The sequence below is a fragment of the Podarcis muralis genome, chromosome 14, assembly GCF_964188315.1.
Source record: "Podarcis muralis chromosome 14, rPodMur119.hap1.1, whole genome shotgun sequence".
Lineage (NCBI taxonomy): Eukaryota > Metazoa > Chordata > Lepidosauria > Squamata > Lacertidae > Podarcis > Podarcis muralis.
In genome coordinates, this window is record NC_135668.1 from 7,257,102 (window position 1) to 7,269,683 (window position 12,582).

At 47.5% G+C, this 12,582-nt stretch overlaps 1 non-coding gene across 1 annotated transcript; it reads left to right on the forward strand.

The window, feature by feature from the left end:
* The first annotated feature begins 10,606 nt into the window (after positions 1-10,606).
* On the forward strand, positions 10,607-10,678 carry TRNAH-GUG (transfer RNA histidin (anticodon GUG)). Its single transcript has one exon. It is a non-coding gene; the product is annotated as a tRNA-His (tRNA).
* Positions 10,679-12,582: the final 1,904 nt, after the last annotated feature.

Sequence of the window (12,582 nt, forward strand, 5' to 3'; positions counted from 1 at the left end):
GAATCTTTATAATTTGTATACAACTTAACAGAACTGTAACAAAATGAACATCTGTATGGATTTGTATAATAGACCTTAGGTTACAAAAATATTTCCTGTTTAAAAATAGAAGCTTTGTGTGTATATGATAAAGAAATAAATATATAGTAGAAGAAATCTTGTCTGTCTGATTTAGAAATGAAATCATATTTTAAAATAATTTTTGCTTTAGATTTTTATAATCATATATGGTATTTCTCCAATAGCAAACTACCTAGAACTGGAAATAATATTTAGTACACTAACCTTTGTTTAACTCTTGATAAATGTCAGCTTGCTGAGTTATTTTGTACCATTGTGATTCAATGTTATATTTGCCAGCAGGCAGACCCAGCAATACAGTTTTGCTGCTTAGCAAGAGATTTGGGGAAGTTGCTACCGTTCATCACTGTGATAAGATTACACACTGAGTTCTTGTCTCCCGTTTACTGTGCAAGCAAGTCAGCCAGGCCATAGCATGAGTACCTGCCAGCCATCTCATCCTAGGTCACCTCCTATGCAGCATCAGGCAGGTGAAGTCACTAACATCCATGAAAAAATATACCTAAGGTGAATTCTGGGACTCCAGAATCCACAGATACCTGCACAGTCTCAAGCTCAGGTGTGGGGAACCTCTGGCCCTCCAGGTGTTGCTGAACTCCTGCTTGCTGGAGTTGACAGGAGTTGCAGTCTAGCAAGAGCTGAGGTGGCTAAAGGTTCCCCACACTTCACCAGAGGAAAAGGATTCTGCATATGCTCAGGAGCACATTTGCCCTGCGGTCTTTGAAATGCTACATCCCCCTTGGAGATCAAGGATTTCTGTGCATGCTCCAGGATACTCAACCAAGGTGCCAGAATTTTGTCAGCCCAAAGGTAGCTGCTGCACTCTTTAGACACAGCGTCTGCTGAAATTGCTGATAAATTTGCACTGACTACCTCGCACTTCGAGACTATCTGAGGTGGGGACTGGAACAGGCCTGCCACTTTGAGGACTTGTTAATTTATTTTAGCACTCCTTTGGAAACAAACAGGTATGTGCTCTTTGCAGTCGACTGGGCATATTTCCAAATGTGAATTCCGCAGAAAAACAACAGACTGTGAAGCATTCATGTGCCCCATGTGCCCATGGCTCTGGAATTCATGTGCTCCCATGCCAGAGAGGTTTTATGAGTGAATTTGATGGTTCCTTTCCCCACTTAGGCCAGACAGGTCCCCCACCAGTCTGCCTTTAATGTTATGGCCCACCATTAAACTTGCATGCAGCACAAAATGTGCCACCCACATGGAAAGAGCAGGCTGCATTTACCCTTTTCTCTCCCGATTTGAGTTCCACCTGAAAATTATGTGGCAGAAGTTACGAATGCTTGCAAATCCATGCCCCTGCTTAATTCACAGAGTGCAGAAGGGTAGTGATATTATTATGCCCCCTGCAGCAAACGTAGAAAAAGAGAGCCACCAAGCACCTTAGAAACAAATAGATTTACAACTGGCAGAGCCAGTTGTAGGACTAGAGCAGGCATCCCTAAACTTAGCCCGCCAGCTGTTTTGGGACTACAACTCCCATCATCCCCAGCTAACAGGACGAGTGGTCAGGGATGATGGGAATTGTAGTCCCAAAACAGCTGGAGGGTCGAATTTGGGGATGCCTGGGCTAGAGAGTTTGGGATTAAAGCATTCTGCATATCTGATAAAAAACACAAATCCACAGGGTTCCCCCCCCATCAATCTGTGGGGAATTTGATGCCCCTCCCCCCTACAGCCTCCAAAGGGGGGCGGGGTTGCAGAGAAACAAATCTCTGGGCTCTGTTGTTATACAACGCTTAATAGAAATGATAAATGGAGATGATATGAAATGGAATTACATACAATACAGAATGTATACAGAAAAGGGGAAATATGAATATATGGCAATTCACACAAAATCCAGTAAAATGAATGATTAGCAATTGGATATGACTTGCATGCAGATTAGCAAATGGCGAGCACTGGCAAAGCAATAAAAGGGACTAACATATTCGATAATAATTTTTAAATTAATTTTCAATTTCAGTTCAATAATAGCCTCATTGTAACGATACCAAACTATAATACAAACACCTATTGTTCAAATACAAAATTATATAATTTAGGCGGCCTTCCATTTGCTAGAATTGATGGTTGATTATTTTATTTCTGCGTTCCAAAATCTTACGAATTTCAATTACATTCCAGTAAAAAAAAATAATCCCTTATACAACAACTGCAAGATTCACTCCATAAATAATAAAGGATGGGGAAGAGTCAGCTCTAAGACTCCATCGTAAACCTTTTGCAAAATAGTTTCCCTCCCTTTTTCCTTTTTTTACACACACAGTTCTGTTTGATGTTAACTTCCATATCTATAATATCGATCAGGCTTGGTTTCTAACAGCCTCAACTGTTCCTCATAAGGGTTGGTTTCCAGACCCTTCATCATCCTGGTCACCCTCCTCTGCTCACTTTCCAGCTGCTCAATATCTTTCTTCAACTCGCCTGCACTGACCGGCAGCAGCTCTCCAGGGTTTGGAGGGGGGGACATTCCCAATCTCCCAGCCCCCCCTTGAGATGCCGCCCAGGACGGAAGACCTGCATGCCAAGCAGGAGATGCGCTATGGAGATGCCTAGCCTGCCTGGAAGGGCGTGGGGCTGGTCTCCCTTTGGGAATGGGGCTGCAGGAAGAAGGATGTGAAATGAACATGGAGCGCAGCTGCAGGCGGAACAGCACATGCCTCCGAGTTCTGACAGAGGAGCATCACCACTCAGGAGGGGCCAGGTCCTGGGGGGGGGGGGGTTGCCACGGTGACAAGTGTGGGAATGTTCAGGGATGCAGGAGAGGATATAGTCTGATAATACCCTTTCCAACTTGTGTTAACAAGTTTCCAATTTTAGCAGAGTAACATTCCCCCTTTTAAACTTGCAGTGGATGCGTTTGCTCAGGCTCGCTAAAGCCTCTATAATAACTGTTCTGGTAAAGGGACCCCTGACCATTAGGTCCAGTTGTGGCCAACTCTGGGGTTGTGGCACTCATCTTGCTTTATTGGCCGAGGGAGCCGGCATACAGCTTCCGGGTCATGTGGCCAGCATGACTAAGCCGCTTCTGGAGAACCAGAGCAGCGCACGGAAACGACGTTTACCTATTTATCTACTTGCACTTTGACATGCTTTCGAACTGCTAGGTTGGGAAGAGCTAGGACCAAGCAACGGGAGCCCACCCCATCGCGGGGATTTGAACCGCCGACCTTCTGATTGGGAAGCCCTAGGCTCTGTGGTTTAACCCACAGCGCCACCCGTGTCCCTCATAAAAAGGTTTACTCACATATCATTCTGTTCACAATCGGATCCCAGAAGGCAGACTTAGCTTAGAAAAGTAACATACACTTGGAAACTATTCCATAAGACAGTCCCTTTGTCCTCTCTTGGCTGGAGCCAACGGGGCATCTTTGGCTAAGCAGATGTTGCTTCTTCAATGCATGTAGTGAAAGAGAGATGGCTGCCCTGCCCTGTGCTTTTGTGATTACCTGCACAGGTGAGGTCACACCCACCTCTAGTCACATGCAGAGGAAGTCTGTCCCAGCCCAGAAGGAAACAGGACAAACATTCTGCTGGCTGGACAAACATTCCTCACCATGTGAAAACATGTTCACTCTAGGAATGTTGTACGTGATTCTCTTGTGTTTCACATGCCAGATCAAGCCCTCCTTTGTGACATCTCTTGCTTCTCCTTTAAAAGCCACTGACTTGCAGGCGGCCATTGTGGGTTAGTGAGGAGAGGTCAGAAGAGAGAGGAGGTGGTGGCGGTTGGTGGAGAGTAGACGGAGGATTAGTGAATTGTTCTTTTTCCGTTTTCTTATTTTGATTTCATTTATTATTTTTATTTGATTTGATTTATTTTTATTTTATTCTTTTCTTTTAACACTTTTGTTTATTTTATTTTTTGTTTGTTTTATTATTTTTGTTTTTTGTGCACATCTGTGCATATTCTGTATATATTTTGTAAATTTCTATTTTTTATATAGAGTAGTAGTTAGGGTTAAGTGTAAGGTTAGGGTGGGGGTTAGGTATAGACTTAGAGCAGGGGTTGGGGTTGGGGTCAGATTTAGGCTTGTGTGGGCATTTCAGATAGTTACTTTAGATAGGAGGGTGGGATCTTTCGTGGACGACATGGGCAGGCTGTAAGTACCATCACTTTCTCTTCATTTCGGGGGGGGGGGGTGTGAGTCTGTTTCCCAGCCAAGTTGTCCTGGTCAAGTCCCCAATCCACATAGGTTGGATCCACTCTTGTCCTTGAGATGGCTACATGTCTGGCACTCAGAGACCAGGAGGGCAGTGATTATCACCCAAGCAGAAGGGTTCCTGTGTACGTGGTCTCATGCTTCAGGGATGATGGCTGCCCCTAGCCATGTCCCAAGTGCCTCCTCTGGTAGCTATCTTCCTTCTGAGCAGAACAGCATTGGAATGGTGTCAATCCGATGTTGGATTGCTTTTATATGAATAGTTGAAGGTTTTCCCACTGCAAGAGTAGGCGAGTGCTATGACCAGATATCACCATCATCTTCTTCTTCTTCCACTCGTAGCCGAGTTAGATTGACTTCCATGAACAGTGAGTTTTAACCGTGAGTGTGTGATTGTGGAGGCCAATTCTGGATCCACGCGTCTTTCCACAGTGGGGACATAGTTTTCTGGGTGGGAGTTGATCACAGTGAGGGTTTGCCAAGCATGCCTTCCTCTTAGCTCGTTTCTCCCTTGTGTCCTGAGTTCAAGTGTCTGTTTTGTGTCGCTCACTGGTTGCTATTGGACAGTTCTTTGGATAGTCTGAGCAGATTGGTTGAGTGGCTTGTGAGCGAAAGGCTCAGCCTTCATTAGGGCAAATGTTCTATCCTTATTTGTGTTTTGTGGGGACATTTGCAGAAGTGAAGGTGTTGATTTGGGGTACAGTCAGAGGGGGGTATGGTGCCTGCTGGAGGGGGAACCCCCCCCCGATACCCTTTCCAAAACTTTTGATAACAATGTTAATGGATGACCCAAAGCTCTCCCCCTCTCCCTATTCATTTCATTTGCTTCATGAAATTTATACACTGCTTGACTGCATGAATGAGGGGACCAGGCTCTCTGGGTCCTGGCATGGCCGTAGCTCTTGAACCCAGAGCACTTGGGACTGCCTTTCTCTCTCTGCCAGCCCTTCATGCTCTGGGCTGCCTCTTTCAGGCTCTGATGATGCCCCTTCAGGTCACTGAACTGCAGAGAGGTGGAAGGAATTGGTCATGATGGGCCAGCAAGGATCGATTAGGCTCCACATACGTATTTCTGTTCTGCCAATTTGGCAGTGGTTCACTGTTTTCTCCAGACGCCCCTCCTCACACACAAACACCCCCCAAGAATTGGGGCTGCTGGCGTCTGAGTCGCTCTTTCCGCTCATCTCTTCTATGATCAGGTGCTTAAGGCACTTGTTCAGGCGATGCCACAGGGTGGCCCCCCAGCAAGACCCAGAGCAGCCCATGGCGCCAGGTGAGCAAGTGGCCCTCCTTTTTTGGATAGAGGAGGGCAGGAATGGGCATGGGGGGCAACCAGTCCAAGGATGCAAAAGAGGACCAAGGACTCCGTGGTGGGGGCCGCTTTGACCCAGACTGGCCCCTGACTCTCAGACGCTCTTTCCTCCTGCAGGAGCTCCGAGGATACACCCTGGGGGAAAGTGGGGAGGCTCAAGAACTAGCGGCCAGCAGCATTTCGTTGCTGCTGGCCATTGCCCGGAAATACCCCAACCTCAGAGTAAGTACCTTGCCTTCTTCTATTCATTTCTTTGGTTACTTTCATCCCCCCAAGATCACATCCCCAAGTGATCTTTAGCGCAGATGATGCAGGGTGTGTCTCTGGGGGTCAGGACGAGGTCAGAGGCTTTTCCTGCCCCCTTTCCTGCTGCTGCCCTTTCACCTCTGCCCAGGAGGCTGCAGGGCCCAGGGAGGTCCTCTGGAACAAGGGATTGGGCCCAAGACAGAGGGAGACCCATTCTTCCTGACTTGGCGCTGCTTCTGTGCTCTCTTGCTCCCATCTGACCCCAATTTTTCTTTCCTCTGCAGATGATAGTTCGGCCGGACCTGGCTTGCCTCCGCCTGAAGCCGAAAGAAGGTAAGCCCCACACCTTGGAGACAGCGCCCTTTGACTAAAGGCCTGTGGGAAAATCTCATTTTCATTTTCATTCTCTTCTCATTCTCTTCCATCCAGATGACATCATCATTGAAGATATATAAGTAGTGCGGACCTCGGGCTCCATTGGATACCAGAGAGAGGCCAACATCCAAATGCACTCAGCAGGTAAGACTTTCTCAAAAGCCCATCTGTAGTTAGAGATGCCCTGTTTCATCTGCAAGAAAAGCAGGCACTCCTGGCGTCCTGCTTACCATTTTTCTCTTGCAGGTGACAGAATGATGCCGGCAAGACCTCCTTCTCCATCTTTTCGTGGCGGCAGAAGGGAAGCAGTGGCTGTGGGACCAGATCAGGTTCTACACTGTGAGATGACCCCTCCTGCTACCCTTGGCAGCTAAGCATTTTTACAGACTAAGTCACTTTAGCGAGCACAGCACTGCTTGATATACGTCCAAGTTTTGTTAACAGGCACCATGGTCCAAACTCCAGAGAAAGGTAATTCACTAGCTCCAGCTGTGGTGCTGTGAAAGAGAATAATAATTAAAATATCAACAGCAGCAATCTTGTTTTCTCCTCCTGCCACAAACACAACCCTCTTACTTGTCCAGGGTAATGGCAGCACACATCAATTATTCTAAGAAAGCTACTGGAATAGCTATCCTTTACACAGTGGCCTGGAAAACTGAAAAATTGACCATCACATACAAGTTGGCTGAATCCTTCAAACTAGTCAGCGGTTTGGATTCCCAGCTTTCTATGGAAAAATTGTGCCATCTACTGGTCACTAACTTCACAAGAAAGAACTCTGGGGAAATAGAAAACTACGTATTACACTACAGTGCAGATGTAATGCCCCAACTCAAGAGCTGCAAGGAGAAAGCTCACAGAAACAAAAGGATGGTTTCTTTGGAGTAGAGTAAATTCCCCTTATTTTGCTTTTGCTTTTCCCAAGACAGAGTGCAATTTATGATTTTCAGGCACTAAAACATGTGGGACTTGCACTGCACGTGTGCTATCATGAAACATGGGGTTTGTACCACCCAACATTGCAGAGGGCGATTTGCATGTGTTTGGCACTGTTTCGAGTGAATCAGACATTGGGTTTTTGGTGAAACTGTGACCCCATTAATGTAGCATGCTAAAGAAAATAATAGGTTGGACCTTTTTCAAATACACTAGATCAGGAGTCACCAACTTCTTTGATTCATGGGCATTTTTGCAAACAGGAGAAACTGTCACAGGTACCACACTTACACCACAGTCAAGCACATGCTGCAGTCTATTGGCTACAACAGAATGTTTATTTCAACCCACATTTCAGCAAAGGGAGGAGGCGCTGTGGGTACCAAGTACCATATTTTTTGCTCCATAAGGCACACCGGACCATAAGGCGCACCTAGTTTTTAGAGGGGGAAATCCAGCTGGGAGAGGCTGCGTGTGGCTATGGGAGAAGCCAAGACACCGAGCGGGATGAATCCCGCTCGCTGTCTTGGCTTCCTCTTTAGCCGCACGCAGCCCTAGCCGCGCGCAGCCTCTCCCGGCCGGAGGGGCTGCGTGTGGCTATGGCAATACCCCCACCTCCCACAAAAGCCCACAGGAGCCTCGCACCCTTTAAGGAGCGTGCAGCTCCTGCGGGCTTTTCTACGAGGAGGAAAAAAGCCCTGGGGAAAAGCCCGCAAGAGCCACGCGCAGCTCTTGGGGGCTTTTCCTGCCTGCCTCCCCCCTGCATTCGCTCCATAAGATGCACACACATTTCCCCTTACTTTTTAGAGGGAAAAGGTGCGTCTTATGGAGCTAAAACTATGGTAATGCTTCTGTAGGCACATGTGCACCTGCAGACACACTGGCAACTCCTGCACTAGGTTACCTGCCAGGAACACAATTCATTATATTTTGTATTGTAGTGTTATATAATGTTCCTAATATATTTTTTTGAAAGAGCTTTTAAAATGAAGGCGGGGGGGGGGGGCAAATACATCTGGTGCTTACTGGGTATCCCTGATTTGAATATGAGATCTTTGGCAAATTTATGATTTGCAACAAGTATATACAGACCATTACTAATTTTATTGCCGGGCAAAGAAAACTGACAAAGGGATGAAGTAGGTGTGACACGTGATCCTGTCTCCCTTCCTCAAGGGATCTTGTTTGAAGTGGGGCCTTTATTGGAGATGGAATATGTAATTCCAGTGCTGTTTTCCCAACTTACTAGTTCCATGCTGCTATTAGGTGGGCTTGGAGGAAAGGCGGTACCTTTTTAATTGCATTTATGTATCACTCTTCTGCTAAGACACCTGTAATGGTTTACAATTTAGGTGATATGGAAATGCTGTCTCAATTTCCTCCTCCAAGGTTATGTGCCGCAGTGACCCAGAAGGGTTACTTCCGGGTTTCCACTTGCGCGCGCGCAGACGCACAAAATGTCACACGCATGTGGAGAAGTGGCAAATCACAACCTGTGTGTGCACAGACGCGGGTTGCATTCCTTTCAGGTTGCGAAAGGGGCTCCGGAATGGACCCGTTCACAACCAGAGGTACCACTGTATATATAATCAAAATGAAAACATCCTGACATCCCTCTGTGGCTACTTTATGAACGAGGGGAGATCCAATCAGAATTCCTTGCATCGCACCTGCACTGGCTCTGTTATTATGAGCTTTTTCTATGGAAGGGATTGTTTGTTTAGGTTCACATCCCTGCTTATTAAAGGTCCCTTACCTTTCCCGCCCCAACCTGGCCACAGTGATCCATGCGACAGTCATCTCCAGGCTTGACTACTGTAATTCGCTCTACGCGGGGCTGCCCTTGAAGCTGTCCCAGAAACTCCAGTGGGTACAGAATGCTGCAGCGAGGCTCCTCACGGGGTCTTTGCCATGGGAGCATATTCACCCAGTGCTTTTCAAGCTGCACTGGCTCCCAGTGGAGTACAGGGTCAGATTTAAGGTGCTGCTTTTGACCTTTAAAGCCCTTCACGGCCTAGGACCCTCATACCTATGGGACCGCCTCTCCCGGTCTGCCCCACGGAGAGCCTCAAGGTCCATAAATAGCAACACCCTAGTGGTCCCAGGCCCTAAGGAAGTTAGATTGGCTTCAACCAGAGCCAGGGCCTTTTCAACTCTGGCTCCGGCCTGGTGGAACGCTCTGCCTCATGAGACCAGGGCCCTGCAGGATCTGATTTCTTTCCGCAGGGCCTGTAAGACAGAGTTGTTCCGCCTGGCCTTTGGCTTGGAGCCAATTTGATTCCCTCCCTCCCTCTCTTTCTTTTCCTTCTCCTCCTGCAATGAGGCTACATTTTAATATTCCATTATTTTAATGTTGTATTTTATTTTTGTTTTTAAGTTGTAATCATTCTTCTTGTTTTTATTATTGCTTGTAAGCCGCTCTGAGCCCGGCCTTGACTGGGGAGGGCGGGGTATAAATAAAAAATTATTATTATTATTATTGGGGCAGCTTTAGAATCTGCTGGAACATACAGTGACCCTTAGTTTTTTTTAAAAAATGGTAAACAGAACGCAACGTGTCCGTAACTTGATGCGTACATTTGACGCCCAAACCTCACCGTTTCCAAGAGGCGTTGGAAACGGCCATCGTTTCCCTTGCCCAGCGCCGAGGGAAACGAGAGGCAGCTGGGCCACCGCTTGGAGGCGCTGCGATGTACGACGCGGCTCCCACGACGGGTGTGTCACCTCAGGAAAGCGACGGCGGCGCAGGCCCTCGCCTCTACCCTTCGAGCCAAGAAAGCCGGGAAGAAGAGTTTGGATTTGGATTTGAACCCGACGGGCGGGGAGACGTTGACCACAACCTCCCCGACCATCTCGGAGGAAGGGGCCGGAGCAAGGCCCTCAGCCGCCGACCAAGGACCGCGAGCGACGCGCCGCCTCAGCCGCCCCCTCGACGGCCAACCGTCGCCTCACGTTCAAATCAAGCGCGCGAGACAGACAGCAACGGCCGCTCTCGGAAGGGGCGGGGCTGGAATACGAGGTGTCAACGTCAGCACGGCGGCGTGCTCAGCCCAGGATGGGCTGGGCGAGGAAAGTGACTGTAGAGCCTGTAAAAGTGTAGAGTGGCGCAACGCCTCATCTAGGCCACGAGGAAAGTACAAGAGGCTCCTTTTATCTTTAGGGGATTTTTTTTTTTTTTGAGCTTCTGAGGGTATTCCTACTGCAATCGAGCGGTGGATTAGTTTATATAAAGCGGCTCCCTCCAGGCTCGCCCCACCCGCAGGCAGCCCGGCGTCTGTCTGAAGGCGGAAGGCGCCCTAAAGCGCAGGCGCGCGCCTTGAGAGCAGCCGCGCTAAAAGCGCATGCGTTCGAAAGGAGGGCGGTGAAAGCGGTTACGACCATTCCTAGCTCGAGAGCGAGTGACATCATTGACTGTGACACTGAAGAGGGCGGCTGCGTCCTCCGCTCTCGTCTTCCCTGGTAGCTCGCCGTGATCGTATAGTGGTTAGTACTCTGCGTTGTGGCCGCAGCAACCTCGGTTCGAATCCGAGTCACGGCAGGAAGGCGGATATTTTTCTTTTCTTTTTTTTTAATGGTTCAAAGGAAAGGTTGGTTTTGCTTAATTGTGCTTTTGTAACGTGGAACCTAAGCATTGCTCCCCAATGCCATGCTCGATTTGCGGGAAGGCATTTGGAGTCGCAATGGTGTATCTGAGTTAGCGCTGAATTGAGCTGTGCGATTTATTTTAGCTTTTTACGGGTAAAAGAGCGGTTGGTTGGTTTTCATTTGTGTCTTTATAATGCAAAAACTTAGCGTTGCACCCGGATTCCAAGCATGGCACCAGGTTAGACTTGGTTTATGCAGGTACTATGTATTTAGGCTCTTTTGAGATTGCTGCACATGATTTCCATTCGTAGCATTCTTGCATTCTTGCCTGCTCCATCCCCAAAGAGCGGCGTTAGTAACAAAGGCTTCCCCACCGCCACAAATAGAATGAATTTTATTAAAATGCATTTGACCCACAAAGACCAGCCTAAACAGATCTTGTCAGTAAAAAAAGAAAAGAAAGCAAGTTAAAAAAACAAACACCTAGGGTGGCACACAGTATTGCAATGGTCAGGCTTGGGCTTGGCTGGGTCCTCAATCGAAAGGACTTTCATAAAGAGAATACTGTAGGGACACACAGCTATCTGTTCCCTGCATTCATGCTTTTGTGGGCATCTCCAGATCTGACTCCCCTGATGCCCTCTGTCTGGGGATGTTCTCAAGGAAAGCATGAAAACTTTAGTTGGTTGAAGAGGTGGCTGCCAGGCTCCTTCAAACTGGTTGGATGGTCAGCTTGCATTGCACAGATCTTGAACCAACACTGTCCGTCTGTTTCTGGGCTCAAATCAAGGGCTGTTTTTACCGTGAAGCCCTAAACCACCCAGGAACAGAATATTTCAAGAATGGTATTCCTCCATATAAATATGCTGGACAACTTTATTTATCTTGTAGGACCCTGCTGTGGGTTCCCTGCCTCTGAGATCTAGGCAACACAGGCATACTGCATTTGTGAGACTCCTGCTGCAGGCTGTCCATTTCCCACTCAACAGCTGAAACAAAAACAGTGTGATTTATTTTAATTTATTTACTCACTTCCCAAAAAATATCTCAAGGAGGTTACGGTTACGATTAATATATCACTGTACGTGGCATTTTACAGGCGCAAGAGTGCCGTGCCCTGAGGAGCATACAATCTAAAACCTGGCACAGAAGAAACAATAGGGGAAGTCGAGGCAGGGATAAACAGGGGAAGAATACATGGCTCTCAAATGTGCTCAGGTTTGGTGTTGGAAGATGAACACATTTTCATATACGGCAATTTATTGAAAGCACATGAGTGGAGCAGTAGGTTTTCATGCACCATCTCCATGCATGCACCAACTCGACATGTTCAGCTTTGTGCATGTGCACAGAAGTTGCACATGTGTGATCCGAAACTCTCTGGTGATGTATCAGGAATCTCAGGAAGCCTGTTTTTCCAGTGTTCCTGGTCATGTGCCCAGAATCTAAGGGCAGGTTTAGCTGAACAATACATGGCAGGCAAGAGTGAAAATGGTGTGCGTTATGCTCCTCTCTTTCCCGTCCCCATCTTTCCATGTGTTCAATATAAAAGGGGTATATTCTATGCACGTGCATTAACAGGAATATCCACACCTGTTGGGAATATCCACACCTGTACACACCATACATTGAAAGTACTTCCCTCCCCCCCAAAAAAAGGATCCTGGGTACTGTAATTTATGCCTCGCAGCACCTTTAACAAACTATGGTTTCCAGGATTCTTCAGAGGGGATGCAATGTGCTTTCATTGTATGGCATGTGCATGCAGCTAAGTCCCACAGAGCTCAATGCATGTCAAGGTACACACGGCTGCAATCTGGCATGTCCTTACTAGAGAACAACTCTCCTCTGATCGCA